General features: G+C 43.6%; 1 non-coding gene across 1 annotated transcript; it reads right to left on the reverse strand.

Moving 5' to 3' along the window:
- Positions 1-6,815: 6,815 nt before the first annotated feature.
- Positions 6,816-6,891, reverse strand: TRNAA-GGC (transfer RNA alanine (anticodon GGC)). Its single transcript has one exon. It is a non-coding gene; the product is annotated as a tRNA-Ala (tRNA).
- Between the last annotated feature and the right edge of the window lie 12,088 nt (positions 6,892-18,979).

Here is an 18,979-nt window from a genome sequence, read left to right on the forward strand (position 1 = left end):
GGAATATAAAGTACCTAAGAAGCCATGTCAAGAAATAATGAAGACTGGTAAGTATATTTGAAAGATGTTGTCTGTCATACTAAAGAATTTGAGAATTTTCTTGATGCCAATTGAGAAAGTCAAGAAGTTGGAAAGCCAGGCCCTGGCCAGTTGGCTCAGCAGTAGAGCGTCGGCCTAGCATGTGGAGGACCCAGGTTCGATTCCCGGCCAGGGCACACAGGAGAAGCGCACATTTGCTTCTTCACCCCTCCGCCGCGCTTTCCTCTCTGTCTCTCTCTTCCCCTCCCGCAGCCAAGGCTCCATTGGAGCAAAGATGGCCCGGGCGCTGGGGATGGCTCTGTGGCCTCTGCCTCAGGCGCTAGAGTGGCTCTGGTCGCAACATGGCGACGCCCAGGATGGGCAGAGCATCGCCCCCTGGTGGGCAGAGTGTCGCCCCATGGTGGGCATGCCGGGTGGATCCCGGTCGGGCGCATGTGGGAGTCTGTCTGACTGTCTCTCCCTGTTTCCAGCTTCAGAAAAATGAAAAAAGAAAAAAAAGAAAAAAAAGAAGTTGGAAAGCCAGGGGTGAGATGGTCATCTAGATCAATTCTGGAGTTTTCTAGCTGATGACAGGACATGGGGTAGAAAGGAATACTGAAAGCTAGATTAAATTATTCTTACCGAATAAGGCGGCTCGGATGATAGTTTAAAGTTGTATGGACAGTTATAAAGCCAGATACCATGAGCTTCAAAGGAACAGAAATTGTTTACCTGTACTTGTGAACTTGGTTTCTGGGAGCAGGGGGAAAGCTTCCCTTATCTGTTCCCCAACTCCTCGTCCCTGTGGTAGCCAGAGTATAAGAGAAGAAGCAGCCCTGGCCAGTTGGCTCAGTGGTAGAGCGTCGGCCTGGCGTGCAGAAGTCCCAGGTTCGATTCCCGGCCAGGGCACACAGGAGAAGGGCCCATCTGCTTCTCCACCCCTCCCCCTCTCCTTCCTCTCTGTCTCTCTCTTCCCCTCCCGCAGCCGAGGCTCCACTGGAGCAAAGATGGCCCGGGCGCTGTGGATGGCGTGCCAGGTGGATCCCGGTCAGGCGCATGCGGGAGTCTGTCTGACTGTCTCTCCCTGTTTCCAGCTTCAGAAAAATACAAAAAAAAAAAAAAGAGAGAGAAGAAGCTGCAGGAAAACAGGGCCGCAGGAGAGGGCCGCAGTTCAGGTAAGGGAAGGAGTGGGTGGTAAAGTGCAGTGACACAAACCAGGGTGTAGGCTAGTCTGTTTTTCATGGAACTGGAGCTTCAGAGGACATAGCAGAAAGGGCTCTGAGGAAAGCAATGAGTGGGGAAAACAAGTGGAGGGTTTTTGTGTAAGAAAAAGAACATGTGGAGCTCTAAATATTAGTTTTTACCTCTTTTCCAATCTTGTAAAGATGGCAACACCTCCTTTATATAGTTTCCCCTTATCTATAACTTTGCTTTGCTTGGTTTCAGTTACCGGCAATTAACCACAGTTTGAAAATATTAAATAGAAAATTCCAGATATACACAATTTATAAGTTTTAACTTTTGTGCCATTCTGAGAAGCATGATGAAATCTTGAGTCATGCCACTCCGTCCTACCTGGGACATGAATCACCCCTTTCTCCAGCGTCTCTGGGCTCCCTGCCCTTGAGGCACTGAGTAGCTGCCTTCTTTATAAGATTGATCATCATAGAGAAAGAGACCACGTTCACATAATTTTTTTTTTTTGTATTTTTCTGAAGCTGGAAACGGGGAGAGACAGTCAGACAGACTCCCGCATGCGCCCGACCGGGATCCACCTGGCACGCCCACCAGGGGCGAGGCTCTGCCCACCAGGGGGCGATGCTCTGCTGCGACAAAAGCCACTCTAGTGCCTGGGGCAGAGGCCAAGGAGCCATCCCCAGCACCCGGGCCATCTTTGCTCCAATGGAGCCTTGGCTGCGGGAGGGGAAGAGAGAGACAGAGAAGAAGGAGGGGGGGGGGTGGAGAAGCAAATGGGCGCTTCTCCTATGTGCCCTGGCCGGGAATCAAACCCGGGTCCCCCGCACACCAGGCCGATGCTCTACCGCTGAGCCAACCGGCCAGGGCTACATTCACATAATTTTTATCACAGTATAGTCTTATAACCATTTAGACTTAAATGGTTTTCTTATTATTGTTGTTAATCTCTAACTGCACTTAATTTATAATTTAAATTTTATCATAGGTATGTATGTACAGGAAAAAACAGTACACAGGGTGGGGCAAAAGTAGGTTTATAGTTGTTTGTGTGGAAACTAACACAGCAAATAACAATGCAAGAATAAACTGCCTGGCTGGTGGTGGCACACTGGATAGAGCATTGACCTGGGACACTGAGGTCCCAGGTTTGAAACTCCAAGGTTGCTGGCTTGACCATGGGTTCATCTGGTTTGAGTGTAGGGTTACTGGCTTGAGCGTGGGATCATCGACATGATCCTGTGGTTGCTGGCTTGAGTCCAAGGTCGCTGGCTTGAACAAGAGGTCATGGGCTCAACTTGAGGCCTGCGGTCAAGACACATAAGAGAAACAATCAGTGAACAACTAAAGTGATGCAACTACGAGTCGATGCTTCTTATCTCCCTTCCTCTCTATCTCTGAAAAACAAACAAAGCAAATAAACTCTGTGTTTCACATACTCACAACTGTAAATCTTTTGCTCCACCCTGTGTATAGAGGTTAGTACAATCTGAGGTTTCAGGCATCCTCTGGTGGTCTTGGAACGTACCCCCTGAAATAAGGGTAGAATATGGAACTGTCATTCCTTCTTTTTTATTTTTATTAAAGATTTTATTTATTCATTATAGAGAGGGGAGAGAGAGAGAGAGAGAAGGGGGGAGGAGCAGAAAGCATCAACTCCCATATGTGCCTTGACCAGGCAAGCCCAGGGTTTTGAACTGGCAACCTCAGCATTTCCGGGTTGACGCTTAATCCACTGCGCCACCACAGGTCAGGCCTGTCATTCCTTCTTCAAGCCGTTCTTAATTTGTTCCATTTCAGTCCATTTTAGTTTCACTTGAACATATTTCTAACTCTTACTTTGTTTTCTGTTTAAAATCCATATAATCAGATTAGGATGTCTCTAGCCTTTATAAAATGTGCTCTCTCTGTAGCAGAAAAACCATTTCATTCTAATATCTTAAGTCATGGTCTGAAAGGCCAAATTGTCTTCTCTGACACTATCAAACAGCTATGTGTTCACCACTGTTCATATCCTTCCTGCTCTTCCAAACCCTTTGCTTTCAGTTTGAGGAAAAAATAGAAATGCCCCCTTACGCTTTCAAGGTTGTCAGTTTTTGCCCAGATGTCATTCCTGAGAAGCACTTTGTAAGTTACTTGTAGAAGTGCTGTTGGAAGCAACAGGAGCAGACAAACATCAGAAAGTTTGATAGAGCCTGACCGGGTGGTGGCACAGTGGATAGAGCATCATACTGGGATGCAGAGGACCCAGGTTTGAAACACCAAGGTCACCAGCTTGAGTGCGAGCTCATCTGGCTTGTGCCCGGGGTCGCTGGCTTGAGTGTGGGATCCTAGACATGACCCCATGGTTTTTGGCTTGAGCCTGAGGTTGCTGGCTTGAAGCCCAAGATCACTGGCTTGAGCAAAGGGTCACTCGCTCTGCTGTAGCCCCCTAGTCAAGGCACATATGAGAAAGCAATCACTGAAAAGCTAAGGGGCCGCAACAAAGACTTGATGCATCTCATCTCTCCCTTTCTGTCTGTCTGTATCTGTCCCTCTCTCTGTCTTTCTCTATGACATTCTTCAGATTCACAGTTTGGGAAAACAGCACCTCATCCTCTTTCAACATTACATACAGCATTTAATTTTTGTATACATAATGTATAGTACAAAAATTAAAATCTATTAAAAGGTATGTGATAAAGAGTAAGTTTTGGCCATGGCTGGTTGGCTCAGTGGTAGAGCGTCGGCCTGGCGTGCGGGGGACCCGGGTTCGATTACCGGCCAGGGCACAGAGGAGAAGCGCCCATTTGCTTCTCCACCCCCCTCTTCCTCTCTGTCTCTCTCTTCCTCTCCCGCAGCCAAGGCTCCATTGGAGCAAAGATGGCCCGGGTGCTGGGGATGGCTCCTTGGCCTCTGCCCCAGGCGCTAGAGTGGCTCTGGTCGCGGCAGAGCGACCCCCCGGAGGAGCAGAGTATCGCCGCCTGGTGGACAGAGCTTCGCCCCTGGTGGGCGTGCCGGGTGGATCCCGGTCGGGTGCATGCGGGAGTCTGTCTGACTGTCTCTCCCCGTTTCCAGCTTCAGAAAAATACAAAAAAAAAAGTAAGTTTTTCTTCCCTCTCCATCCCCCAATTCACTTCCCCTCCAGTTATCATTTTTTCCAGAAATATTTGATACATTTATCAATATATACCTATATATTCCATGAAAAAACACAAATTAGAGCATTATATGATCACTGTTTTGCACAATCCTTTATTCACGTAACAGCATGTGCTGGAGATCTTCTGAGTCAGTCTACATAGTGCCACCTGCCAGCTGTCCCATGGTTTATTTAATCAATTTCTTACTGGGGGACGTTTAGGTTACTTCCGAGTTTTAGCTCTCAAAACAATGGTTTCAGTGAATATTTTTGTACAGGTGTCATTTCAAACATATATTTATAGACTATACATAGGATAATATATAAACTATACAGAGAATAAATAAATATAGAATACATCCCTTAAAATGGAATTTCTAGATCAAAATACTATGGCAGTATGACTTAAAAAATTTTTTTTTCAATTACAGTTTACATTTAATACTATCTTGTACTAGTTTCAGGTTCTCAGCATCGTGGCACTCGGCTTTTGAGCCCTGAGGAGGCTCCCCCACACCCCCTGCCCTGGCTCCCTTAACATCATCAGCAACAAGTCACCCACTCCCACATCCACTTCTGCTACTGCTGCCAAGGGCAACTGTTTCTTCTTTTTGTTTCACTTACAGAATCCTCCCTCTTCTTCTCTGGAGTATGTGATAAAACATCTTGTCTAGTGTATCTGTATAAATCCTTCACAGAGAATGCTTCGTATCTGTGGTGTAATGTGTCTGGTTCAACTTACTATTTTTTTCATATTCTTGTATTTATTATCATAACTTTGGTTATGGAAAACCTCTCCTGGCATGTCTGTCTCCTATTTCTTCCTCTTCCCCTCCCCCGCCTCCTCCTTGTTCTCCTTTAACCCCTTCTTATTTTCCTTTCCCTTCTCATTCTTTTATTTTTTTATTTTTTTTTATTTTTCTGAAGCTGGAAACGGGGAGAGACAGCCAGACAGACTCCCGCATGCGCTCGACCGGGATCCACCCGGCACGCCCACCAGGGGCAACGCTCTTCCCTCCAGGGGGCGAAGCTCTGCCCCTCTGAGGCGTCGCTCTGCCGCAGGATCAGAGCCACTCTAGCGCCTGGGGCAGAGGCCAAGGAGCCATCCCCAGTGCTCGGGCCATCTCCACTCCAATGGAGCCTTGGCTGCGGGAGGGGAAGAGAGAGACAGAGAGGAAGGAAGGGGGTGGGGAGAAGCAAATGGGCGCCTCTCCTATGTGCCCTGGCCCGGAATCGAACCCGGTCCCCCGCGAGCCAGGCCGACGCTCCACCACTGAGCCAACCGGCCAGGGCCTCCCTTCTCATTCTTTCTTTGCCTCTCTCTTCTTCCTCCTCCTTTATGATCGTCTTTTGATATGTCAACTTGGTTAGCCTATAGTCCCCATTTATTTTTTTATTGTTAGATATTTATTTCCAATAAAAGTCCTTAAACGCTTCACTCAATCCCCACTTATTGAATCAAACTAATTTTGGTGTTATTGTGCAGATATTTTGTAGACGTGATTAAAGTCCATAACCCATTGACACTTTAAATAAGGGAGATTATTCTAGATAATCTGGGTGGTCCTGATCCAATCAGTGGAAAAGCCTTAAAGAGTGGAGTTGAGCTCAGTTGGTTAGAGCATCGTCCTGATACCCAAGGTTGCGGGTTCTTCTCTGGTCAGAGCACATATAAGAATCAACCAATGAGGCCCTGGCCGAATGGTTCAGTAAGCAGAGTGTCATCCGGGCTCTATGAGGTCACTGGTTTGATCCCTGGTCAGGGCACATATGAGAAGTCATCAGTGAGTACACTACTAAAAGGAACAAATAAGTGAAACAGCAAGTTGACTCTTCTCTCTCTCTTCCTTCCCTCCTCCCTTGCTCTCTCTCTCTCAAATCAATGGAAAAACCTATTAAAAAAAGAATCATCCAATGAATGCATAAATGGAACAACACTGATATTTCTCTCTGTCTTTCTACCTTCCTCCTTCTCTCTAAAATTAATAAATTTAAAAAACTTTAAATGAGCAGAGCTGAGGCTTCTCTAATGAAGAAATTCCTGCTGTGAACAGTAGCTTTGAACTGTGTCTGAGTTTAGGCCTGCCCTTCTTCATAGACTGCCCTATGAATTTTGGACTTGTCTAGCCAGCCTCCACAACTATGTAAGCCTCTTTCTTTCTTTTTTTCTTTCCTTCTTTTTTTTTTTTTTTTTTTTTTTTCTTTCTGAAGCTGGAAGCGGGGAGGCAGTCAGACAGACTCCCACATGCGCTCGACCGGGATCCACCCGGCACGCCCACCAGGGGGCGATGCTCTGCCCATCCCGGGCGTCGCTCTGTCGCGACCAGAGCCACTCTAACGCATGAGGCAGAGGCCAAGGAGCCATCCCCAGCACCCGGGCCATCTTTTGCTCCAATGGAGCCTCGGCTGCGGGAGGGGAAGAGAGAGACAGAGAGGAAGGAGAGGGAGAGGGGTGGAGAAGCAGATGGGCGCCTCCCCTGTGTGCCCTGGCCGGGAATCGAACCCGGGACTTCCGCATGCCAGGCCGATGCTCTACCACTGAGCCAACTGGCCAGGGCCCCTTCTTTCCTTCCTTCCTTCCTTCCTTCCTTCCTTCCTTCCTTCCTTCCTTCCTTCCTTCCTTCCTTCCTTCCTTCCTTCCTTCTTCCTTCTTCCTTCTTCCTTCTTCCTTCTTCCTTCTTCCTTCCTTCCTCCCTCCCTCCCTCCCTCCCTCCCTTCCTTCCTTTCTTTTTTTTGACAGAGACAGAGAGAGAGAGAGACATAGATAGGGACAGATGTGGACAGACAGGAAGGGAGAGAGATGAGAAGCATCAATTCTTTGTTGCGGCTCCTTAGTTGTTCATTGATTGCTTTCTCACATGTGCCTTGACCGGTGGGCTACAGCAGAGCGATTGGCCCCTTGCTCAAGCCAGCGACCTTGGGCTCAAGCTGATGAGCCTTGCTCAAACAAGATGAACCCGTGTTCAAGCCAGCAACCTCGGGGTTTCGAACCTGGGTCTCTCCACATCTCAGTCCAACTCTCTATTCACTGCGCCACTGCCTGGTCAAGCTGTAAGCCTATTTCTTACAATAAATCTTTTCCTAAAAGAACTTTAAATTTTATTTTACAGTTACAGTTTACATTCAATATTATTTTGTATTAATTTTGGGTGTACAGCATAGTAGTTAGACAACCCTTTACAAAGTGATTTCCTCTGATATTTCTAGTAATCCACCTTACACCATCCATACTTATTACAATATCATTGCCTATATTCCCTGTGCTGTACTTGACATCCCCATGACTGTTCTGTAACTGCCTATCTGTGCTTCCTAATCGCCCCACCTCTTTCACCTAACCCCCAACTCCCTTCCTGTCTGGCAGCTGTCAGTCTATTGTCTGTCTATGGGTCTGTTTCTGTTTTGCTTGTTCATTTGTTATGTTCTTTAGAGTCCACTTATAAGTGAAATCATATTGTATTTGTGTTTCTCTAACTTATTAGTACCTTCTAGGCCCATCCATGCTGTTGCAAATAGTAATATTTCATTCTTTTTTTTTTTTGTATTTTTCTGAAGCTGGAAACGGGGAGAGACAGTCAGACAGACTGCCGCATGCGCCCGACCAGGATCCACCCGGCACGCCCACCAGGGGCGACGCTCTGCCCACCAGGGGGGGACACTCTGCCCACCAGGGGGCGATGCTCTGCCCCTCTGGGGCGTCGCTGTGTTGCGACCAGAGCCACTCTAGTGCCTGGGGCAGAGGCCAAGGAGCCATCCCCAGCGCCCGGGCCATCTTTGCTCCAATGGAGCCTTGGCTGCAGGAGGGAAAGAGAGAGACAGAGAGGAAGGGGAGGGGTGGAGAAGCAAATGGGTGCTTCTCCTATGTGCCCTGGCCGGGAATCGAACCCGGGTCCCCCGCACGCCAGGCCGACGCTCTACCACTGAGCCAACCGGCCAGGGCCTATTTCATTCTTTTTTATGGCTGAGTAATGTTCCATTATAAATATGTACCTCATCTTTATCCACTCATCTATTGGTGGGCACTTGGGCTGCTTTCAGATCTTGGCTATTGTAAATAACACTCCAGTGAACACAGGAGTGCATATATTCTTTCAAATTAGTGTTTCATGGTTCTTTGGATATATACACAGAAGTGGAATTGTTGGGCCATAAGACAGTTCTATATTTAATTTGTTGAGGACCCTCCATACTGTCTGCTACAGTGGTTACACCAGTCTGCATTTCCACCAACAAGGGTTCCCTTTCCTCTACATCCTCAACATCACTTATTGTTTTGGATTTATTGATGATAGCCATTCTGACAGGTATGAGGTGATGTATCTTTTTTATTGAACTTATTGTGGTGATATTAGTTAATAAAATTATATACGTTTCAGGTGTACAATTCTATAGTATATTATCTGTATATTATATTGTGTGTTTGCCACCCCAAGTCAAGTTTCCTTCCATCACCATTCATCCCCCTTCTTCATCTCCTACCCGCCTCCCCTTTCCCCTCTGGTAATCAACATACTGTTGTCTGTCTATGAAGTTTTATTTTATTTTTTGCTCAGTCCTTCACCTTTTTCACCCAACACCCCTACTCCCACTTCCTGACACCTGTCACTTTGTTCTCTGTATTTATGAGTCTGTTTCTATTTTGTTTGTCAGTTTATTTTTTAAAGATTTTATTTATTGATTTTTAGAGAGAGAGAGAGAGAAAGGGGGAGAAATGGGAAGCATCAACTTATAGTAGTTGCTTCCCATATGTGCCTTGACCAGGCAAGCGTAGGGTTTCAAACCAGAAAACTCATTGTTCCAGGTTGACACTTTTATCCATTGTACCACCACAGGTCAAGCTTAAATAAAATCTTAAAAATAAAAAAGAAATGCAACTGCTTTCTGGATGTTTATTTTGTATCCAGCTACTTTAATGAATTCATTTATCAGGTCTAATAATTTTTTGGTGGAATCTTCAAGGTTCTTTATACACAATATCATGTCATCTGCAAATACTGACAGTTTTACTTCTTCCTTTCAATTTGGATGCCTTTTATTTATTCTTCTTGTCTGCTTGCTGTGGCTAGGACTTCAGTACTGTGTTGAATAAGAGTGGTGAAAGCAGACATACCTGTCTTACTCCTGATTTTTTTTTTTTTTTTTTTTTTTTTACACAGAGACCGAGAGTGAGTCAGAGAGAGGGATAGACAGGGACAGACAGACAGGAATGGAGAGAGATGAGAAGCATCAATCATTAGTTTTTCATTGCACGTTGAAACACCTTAGTTGTTCAGTGATTGCTTTCTCACATGTGCCCTGACCGCGGGCCCGCGGGCCTTCAGCAGACCGAGTAACCCCTTGCTGGAGCCAGCGACCTTGGGTTCAAGGTGGGCTTTTCCTCAAACCAGATGAGCCCGCACTCAAGCTGGCGACCTCGGGGTCTCAAACCCGGGTCCTCTGCATCCCAGTCCGACGCTTTATCCACTGCGCCACCACCTGGTCAGGCTTACTCCTGATCTTAAGGTAAACACTTTTAGCGTTTATCTGTTGACTATGATATTGGCTGTGGGGTTTGTCATATACGGCCTTTATCATGTTGAAGTATGTTTTCTCTATTCCTACTTTGCTGAGAGCTTTTATCATAAATGGATATTGGATTTATTTTTATTTTCATTTTTTTTTTTTTTTACAGAGACAGAGAGTCAGAGAGAGGGACAGACAGGCACAGACAGACAGGAACGGAGAGAGATGAGAAGCATCAATCATCACTTTTTGGTTGGGACACTTTGGTTGTTTCATTGATTGCTTTTTCATATGTGCCTTGACTACGAGCATTCAGCAGCCCGAGTAACCCCTTGCTCAAGCCAGCGACCTTGGGTCCAAGCTGATGAGCTTTGCTGAAACCAGATGAGCCCGTGCTCAAGCTGGAGACCTCGGGGTCTCGAACCTGAGTCCTCCACATCCCAGTCCGAAGCTCTATCCACTGCGCTACCGCCTGGTCAGGCCGGATGTTGGATTTTATCAAATGTTTTTTCTGCATTTATTGATAGAATATATGGTTTTTGTCCTTCATTTTGTTTATGTGGTGTGTCATGTTAATTGATTTGCTGATATCATACCAACACTTCATTCCTGGAATAAATCCCATTTGATCATAGTATATGATCTTTTTTTTTTTTTTTTTTTGTATTTTTCTGAAGCTGGAAACGGGGAGAGACAGTCAGACAGACTCCCGCATGCGCCAGACCGGGATCCACCCGGTACGCCCACCAGGGGGCGACGCTCTGCCCACCAGGGGACGATGCTCTGCCCCTCTGGGTGGTCGCTTTGTTGCGACCAGAGCCACTCTAGCGCCTGGGGCAGAGGCCAAGGAGCCATCCCCAGCGCCCAGGCCATCTTTGCTCCAATGGAGCCTTGCTGCGGGAGGGGAAGAGAGAGACAGAGAAGAAGGAGAGGGGGAGGGGTGGAGAAGCAGATGGACACTTCTCCTGTGTGCCCTGGCCGGGAATCAAACCTGGGACTTCTGCATGCCAGGCTGACACTCTACCACTGAGCCAACCAGCCAGGGCAGTGTATGATCTTTTTAACATGTTGTTGGATTTAGTTTGCTAATATTTTGTTGAGGATTTTAGCATCTATGTTTATCAGGGATATTGGCCTCTAATTTTCTTTCTTTGTCATATTTTTATCTGGTTATGGAATTAAAATAATGCTGACTTGGTAAAATGAACTTAGGAGTCTTCCTTCCTTTTGAATTTATTGAATAGTTTGAGAAGGAATGGTATTAGTTCTTCTTTGAATGTTTGGCAAAATTCTCTTGTGAAGCCATCTGGTTCAGGACTTTTCTTGTTGGGAGATTTTTTTAAAACTGATTAAATTTGACTAGTTCTAACCTGACTATTCAGATTCTCTCATGCTCACTGATTCAGTTTTGGAGGGCTGTATATTTCTAGGAATTTTTTCCATTTCATTGAGATTGTCCAATATGTTGGCATATAGCTGTTTGTATTCATAATGTTTTCTTACAGTCCCTTGTATTTCTATGGAGTCAGATATTCTATTTTATTTATTTGGGTTCTCTCTCTTATTTTGTTGATGAGTGTGGTTAAAGGTTTGTTAATCTTGTTTGTCTTTTCAAAGAATCAGCTGTTGGTTTCATTGATCTGTTGTATTGTTTTTCATTTATTTATTTATTTATTTTAATTTTATTTTTTTGTATTTTTCTGAAGTTGGAAACAGGGAAGGCAGTCAGACAGACTCCCACATGCACCCAACCAGGATCCACCCAGCATACCCACCAGGGGGTGATGCTCTGCCCATCTGGGGCATCGCTCTGTTGCAACCAGAGGCATTCTAGCACCTGAGGCAGAGGCCACAGAGCCATCCTCAAAACCCGGGCCATCTTTGCTCCAATGGAGCCTTGGCTGTGGGAGGGGAAGAGAGAGACAGAGAAGAAGGAGAAGGGGAGGGATGGAGAAGCAGATGGGTGCTTCTCCTGTGTGCCCTGGCCGGGGATTGAATCCGGGACTCCTGCACACCAGGCTGACACTCTACCACTGAGCCAACCGGTCAGGGCTTGTATTGTTTTTTAGGCTCTGGGTTTTTTGTTTCTAAATTTTATTTATTTATTTATTTATTTATTTATTTATTTATTTATTTATTTTACAGAGACAGAGAGTGAATCAGAGTGAGGGAAAGACAGGGACAGACAGACAGGAACGGAGAGAGATGACAAGCATCAATCATTAGTTTTTCATTGCGCGTTGCAACACCTTAGTTGTTCATTGATTGCTTTCTCATATGTGCCTTGACCATGGGGCTACAGCAGACCGAGTAACCCCTTGCTGGACGCAGCAACCTTGGGTTGAAGCTGGTGAACTTTGCTCAAACCAGATGAGCCCGCGCTCAAGCTGGCGACCTTGGGGTCTCGAACCTGAGTCCTCTGCATCCCAGTCCAACACACTATCCACTGCGCCACCGCCTGGTCAGGCAGGCTCTGTTTTGTTTATTTCTGTTCTGATCTTTATTATTCCTTCATTCTACTTAATTTGGGCTCTGCTAGTTGTTCTTCTTTAGTTCCTTTAAATGTAAAGTTAGGTTGTTTATTTGGATTTTTCTTATCTGAGGGAGGCCTATAATGCTATAAAATTTCCGTCTCAGGACTGCTTTCACTGTGTTTCATAGATTTGGGGTTGTTGTGTTCTCATTTTCATTTGTTTCAAAGCATCTCTTGATTTCTTCCTTGATCTCACTGTTAACCTATTCATCTTATTTATTCTCCATGTCTTTGTGTTTTTTTTCTTTTGTGATTAATATCTAGTTTCATACCAATATGGTCAGAGAAGATACTTAATAATAGGATTTTAGTCTTCTTAAATTTATTGAGACTTGTTTTTCATCCTAACATGTGGTTTATCCTAAAAAAATTATCGTGTGCACTTGAAAAGAAGTATATTCTGCTTGGGGTGAAATGGTCTGAGGATATTAATTAAATAGCTGATCTAGTGTTTCATTTAAGGCCACCATTTCCTTGTTGATTTTCTGTCTGAAAAGAAATGGGACTACATTAAACTAAAAAGCTTTTGCACAGCAAAAGAAACCATCAACAGAATAAAAAGGGAACCCACTGAATGGGAGAATGTATTTGTCAATGATACATCTGAAAAAAAGTTAATTTCAAAAATATATAAAGAACTTATACAAGTTGATACCAGGAAGACAAACAACCAAATTTCAAAAATGGGCAAAAGACCTGAATAGACACTTCTCCCAAGAGGACATATAGATGGCCAATAGACATGAAAAAATGCTGAACGTCAATAATTGGCCCTGGCCGGTTGGCTCAGTGGTAGAGCGTTGGCCTGGCGTGCAGAAGTCCCGGGTTTGATTCCTGGCCAGGGCACACAGGAGAAGCGCCTATCTGCTTCTCCACCCCTCCCCCTCTCCTTCCTCTCTGTCTCTCTCTTCCCCTCCCACAGCGAGGCTCCATTGGAGCAAAGATGGCCTGGGCGCTGGGGATGGCTCCTTGGCCTCTGCCCCAGGCGCTAGAGTGGCTCTGGTCGCAACAGAGCGACCCCCCAGAGGGGCAGAGCATCGCCCCCTGGTGGGCAGAGCGTCCCCCCTGGTGAGCGTGCGAGGTGGATCCCGGTCGGGCACATGCGGGAGTCTGTCTGACTGTCTCTCCCCATTTCCAGCTTCAGAAAAATACAAAAAAAATAATAATATTCAGAGAGATGCAAATTAAAACCACAGTGAAATATCACCTCAAACCAATGGCTATCATCAATAAATCAACAAAAAACAAGTGCTGGTGAGGATGTGAAGGAAAGGGAACCCTCACGCACTGTTGGTGGGAATACAGATTGGTGCAACCACTGTGGAAAACAGTATGGAGTTTCCTTAAAAAATTAAAAGTGGATCTGCCTTTTGACCCAGCAATTCCACTTCTTGGAATATATCCTAAGAACTCCAAAATAGTAAACAAAAGAATATATGCACCCCTATGTTCATTGCAACATTATTTACAATAGCTAAGATACAGAAGCAGTCCAAGTGCCCATAAGTTAATGAGTGGATAAAAAGTTATAATAGCCCTGGCCGGTTGGCTCAGCGGTAGAGCATTGGCCTGGCGTGTGGGGGGCCCGGGTTTGATTCCCGGCCAGGGCACATAGGAGAAGTGCCCATTTGCTTCTCCACCCCCCCTCCTTCCTCTCTGTCTCTCTCTTCCCCTCCTGCAGCCAAGGCTCCATTGGAGCAAAGATGGCCCGGGCACTGGGGATGGCTCCTTGGCCTCTGCCCCAGGCGCTAGAGTGGCTCTGGTCGCGGCAGAGCAACGCCCTGGAGGGGTAGAGCATCACCCCCTGGTGGGCAGAGCATTGCCCCTGGTGGGCATGCCAGGTGGATCCTGGTCAGGCGCATGCGGGAGTCTGACTGTCTCTCCCCATTTCCAGCTTCAGAAAAAGACAAAAAAAAAGTTATAATATATTTACACATTGGAATACTGCTTGGACATAAAAAAGGAAATCTTGCCTTTTGTGACAGCATGGATGGACCTGTAGATTATTATGCTAAGTAAAATAAGCCAGGCAGGCAGAGAAAGTCAAATCCCATATGATATCACCTATATGTGTAATCTAATGAACAAAATAAACTGAGGAACAAAATAGAAACAGAGGCAGGGTTATATGGATCAGGCAGACAACTTTCAGAGGGGAGAGGGGGATTTGGGGACTGGATAAAAGGTGAATGGATTAAGCAAAAAGACAATACACACACACATATATATAACATATAGACACAGACAACAGTGTGGTGATAGCCAGAAGGAAAGAGGCTGGGGCATAGGTGGAGGTAGGCAAAAGGGGGGTACATGTGAAAATGAGACTGGAAAGAGACTTTGTTTGGGGTGATTGGCCCATGATGCAGTGTGCAGATGATGTTTTATTGAGCTGTACAATTGAAATCTGTATGGTTTTGCAAACCAGTGTCATCCCAATCAATTCAATTAAAAATATTTTTAAATGACTGAGCATAAAAATGAGTGGATAAAGTATAAAATAAATGTCTATGTATCCATACTGATATAAATAAGTGATTGATTGAATAAATAGATAAATAAATGGAAGAGGCCAATTGCTCATGCAGAAGAATTCCAAAGAATTTATCTACTCTGTCCTTAAGGAGGTAGAACATTACTATTTTTTAATTTATATTTATTCTTTAAATTAAAATATATTTATTGATTTTAGAGAGAGGAATGGAGAGAGACAGACACAGAAACATTGATCTGTTTATTTACTTATTTATTTTTCTTCTTTTCCAAGTTGAGAAGAAGGGAGATAGAGAGACAGATTCTGCATGTGTCCCGAATGGGATCCACCCAGCAACTCCTATCTGGGGCCAATGCTCTGCCCATATATGGCCATGCTCGCAACTGAGCTATTTTTAGTGCCTGAGGCAGAGGCTCCCGGAGCCATCCTCAGTGCCTGGGACCAATGTGCTCAAACTAATTGAGCTATGGCTATGGGAAGGAAAGAGAAAAAGAGAGAAGGAGGAGAGGGAGGGGTGGAGGAGAAGAAGGTTGACTACCACTGCTCTAATCAGTCAAGCTACCCAGCCAGGGTCTTTTTCTTTTTTTCAGCAAGAAGGAAGAAAGTTTATTTAATGTCCTTTTAGAGTCAGTGGAGTCCAGTAATAGGTCTCAGGGTGAAGGTTAGCCCATATTAAGTTAAGCTCTGGAGGAAGCCTAGCCTGTCCTACAGCAGTCCTGGGGCTCAGAACAGGTGGTGAGCCTGGGATGATTTGTTGCTGGGCAGCAGGCTGAGCCAACTTAGGAATGTAGAGGAAGTGAGTCTGGGCTCCCTCAGACATCCCCAAATTGGGTGTGCACAGCAACTTCCTTCCAAAGATTGCAGTTTGGAAAGTGAGAAAAAGAAAGAATAACTTTATAGTGGAGAAATATGATAAACATCACCTCAGTCAGGTGATCAAGACCAACATCAATGGTGGAAAGTCATGTTAATAATATATGTTATAGCTAGGATGTGATGAAAATGTCATTTTACCTCTGTGGTATTCCACCCTAAAACCTATCACTCTGGTCTAATGAGAAAAACAGCAGAAAAACCCCAAATGAGGGTCATTCTACCAAACGCCTGACCAGCACTCCTCAGAACTATAAAGGTCATCAAAAACAAGGGAAGTCTGAGAAACTATCACAGCCAAGAGGAGCCGAAGGAGACATGCTGACTAACTGTGCTGTGCTGTCCAAGATAAAATTCTGAAATGGAAAAGAGACATTAGGTAAAAGCTTAGGAAGTCTGAGTAAAATATGGACTTTGGTTAATAATGATGTATCAATATTGGTTCACTAATTATAACAAAGGCACCACACTATTGCAAGATGTTCATAATTGAAAACTGCATGTGGAGGTAGAAGTGGGTAGAGACAGGGCAGGTTGTGTATACATTATAGAACTTTATGTAATACCTGCACATAATCTATAATCTCAAACTGTTCTAAAAAAATTGAACAAAGGACTTCAATAGACATTTCTCCAAAGATGATACACACACAGCCAACAAACACCTGAAAAGATCAACATCACTATTCATTAGGGCAATGCAAATTAAATCCACAAAGAAATGCAACTTTATACTTATTTATGCGTTCATTGGTTGATTCTCATATGTGGCCTGACCAGGGATCAAGTGTATCAAGACGGCGCTCAGAGCCCTACAAACAACACACCCAAACACACAAACATAATGAGAAGGCAGAGAACTGCAATCCAAATGAAACCACAAGAGAAATCTCCAGAAAAGAAACTGAGTGATATGGAAATAACCAAACTGCTGGATGCAGAGTTTAGAATAATGATTGTTAGGATGCTTAGGGATCTTAGAACAACAATGGATGGTAATTATGAACACCTAGATAAAGAGATAGCAAGTATAAAAAAGGACATTGAAATATTAAAAAAGAATCAGTTGGAGGTGACAAATACAATATCAGAAATGAAGAACACAATGGAAGGAATTAAAAGCAGGATGGATGAAGCTGAGGATCGAATCAGCAAGTTGGAGGACAAGATGAACAAAAGCACAAAAGCAGAGCAGAAAAAAGAAAAGAAACTCAAAAAGTCTGAGGAAACTCTGAGAGAGCTCTGTGACAACATGAAGAGAAATAACATCTGCATCATAGAGGTTCCTGAAGAAGAAGAGAAAGAACAAGGGATAGAAACTTTATTCAATCAAATCATAGCTGAAAACTTCCCTAAATTGATGCAAGGAAGGGTCTCACAAGTTCAAGAAGCACAGAGAACTCCATTAAAGAGAACCTAAAAAGACCTACACCAAGACACATAATAATTAAAATACCAAAGCTAAGCGATAAAGAGAAAATATTAAAAACTGCTAGAGAAAAGAAGGCTATCACCTACAAAGGAGCCCCCATAAGGATGACATCCAACTTCTCAACAGAAACACTTGAGGCCAGAAGGGAATGGCAAGAAATATTCAAAGTAATGCAGAACAAGAGCCTACAACCAAGACTACTTTATCCAGCAAGGCTATCATTTAAAATTGGAGGAGAAATAAAAAGCTTCCCAGACAAAAAAAACTCAAGGAATTCACTACAACCAAACCAATGCTGCAGGAAATGTTAAGGGGCCTGTTGTAAACAGATCAAAGTGGAAAAAGAATATAGCAAAAGAGGAATACAGCTTTAAAAAAATAAAATGGCAATAAACAACTACATATCAATAATAACCTTAAATGTAAATGGATTAAATGATCCAATCAAAAGACACAGGGTAGCTGCTTGAATAAGAAAACAGGACCCGTACATATGCTGTCTACAAGAGACACACCTTAAAACAAAAGATGAACATAGACGGAAGGTAAAAGGATGAAAAAAAAAAATTTCATGCAAATGGTAATGAAAAAAAAGCTGGGGTGGCAATACTTATATCAGACAAAATGGATTTTAAAACAAAGACTATAGTAAGAGATAAAGAAGGTCATTACATAATGATAAAGGGAGCAATCCAACTGGAAGTATAACCATCATAAATATCTACACACCTAATATAGGAGCACCTAAATATATAAAGCAGACTTTGATGAATATAAAGGGTGAGATCAACAGCAATACTATAATAGTAGGAGATTTCAATACCCCACTAACATCACTAGATAGATCCTCAAGAAAGAAAATTAACAAACAAACAGCAGACTTAAATGACACACTAGGTCAACTTGATTTAATAGATATCTTTAGAACCTTTTACCCTAAAACAGCAGAATATACATTCTTTTCAAGTGCTCATGGTACATTCTCTAACACAGACTACATGTTAGGACACAAAAGCAGTCTCAATAAATATAAAAAGATTGAAATCATATCAAGCATTTTCTCTGATCACAATGGCATGAAACTAGAAATCAACCACAACAGAAAAACTGAAAAATACTGAAACACATGGAAACTAAATAGCATGTTATTAAATAACGAATGGGTTAACAATAAAATCAAAGAGGAAATAAAAAATTCCTAGAAACAAATAATAATGAGCAAACAACAACTCAAAATTTATGGGACACAGCAAAAGCAGTCCTGAGAGGGAAGTTCATAGCACTACAGGCATTCCTTAAGAAGCTTGAAAAAGCTCAAATAAACAACCTAACCTTTCATCTAAAAGAACTAGAAAAAGAACAGCAACTAAAGCCCAGAGGTAGTAGAAGGAAGGAAATAATAAAGATCAGAGCAGAAATAAATGACATAGAAGTTAAAGAAACAATTCAGAGGATCAATGGAACCAAGAGCTGGTTCCTTGAAAGGGTAAACAAGATTGATGAACCTTTAACAAGACTCAACAAGAAAAGAAGAGAGAGGATTCAAATAAATAAAATTAGAAATGAGAGTGGAGAAATAAAAACTGACACAACAGAAATACAAAATATTTAAGAAAATATTATGAAGAACTGTATGCCAAAAAATTAAACAACCTAGGTGAAATGGACAAATTCCTTGAAACATATCATCTTCCAAATATCAATCTGGAAGAATCAGAAAACCTAAACAGACCGATTACAACAGAAGAGATCGAAACAGTTATCAAAAAGCTCCCAAAAAACAAAACTCCTGGGCCCGGTGGCTTCACTGGT

Source organism: Saccopteryx bilineata, chromosome X (genome assembly GCF_036850765.1).
Source record: "Saccopteryx bilineata isolate mSacBil1 chromosome X, mSacBil1_pri_phased_curated, whole genome shotgun sequence".
NCBI classification, from domain to species: domain Eukaryota; kingdom Metazoa; phylum Chordata; class Mammalia; order Chiroptera; family Emballonuridae; genus Saccopteryx; species Saccopteryx bilineata.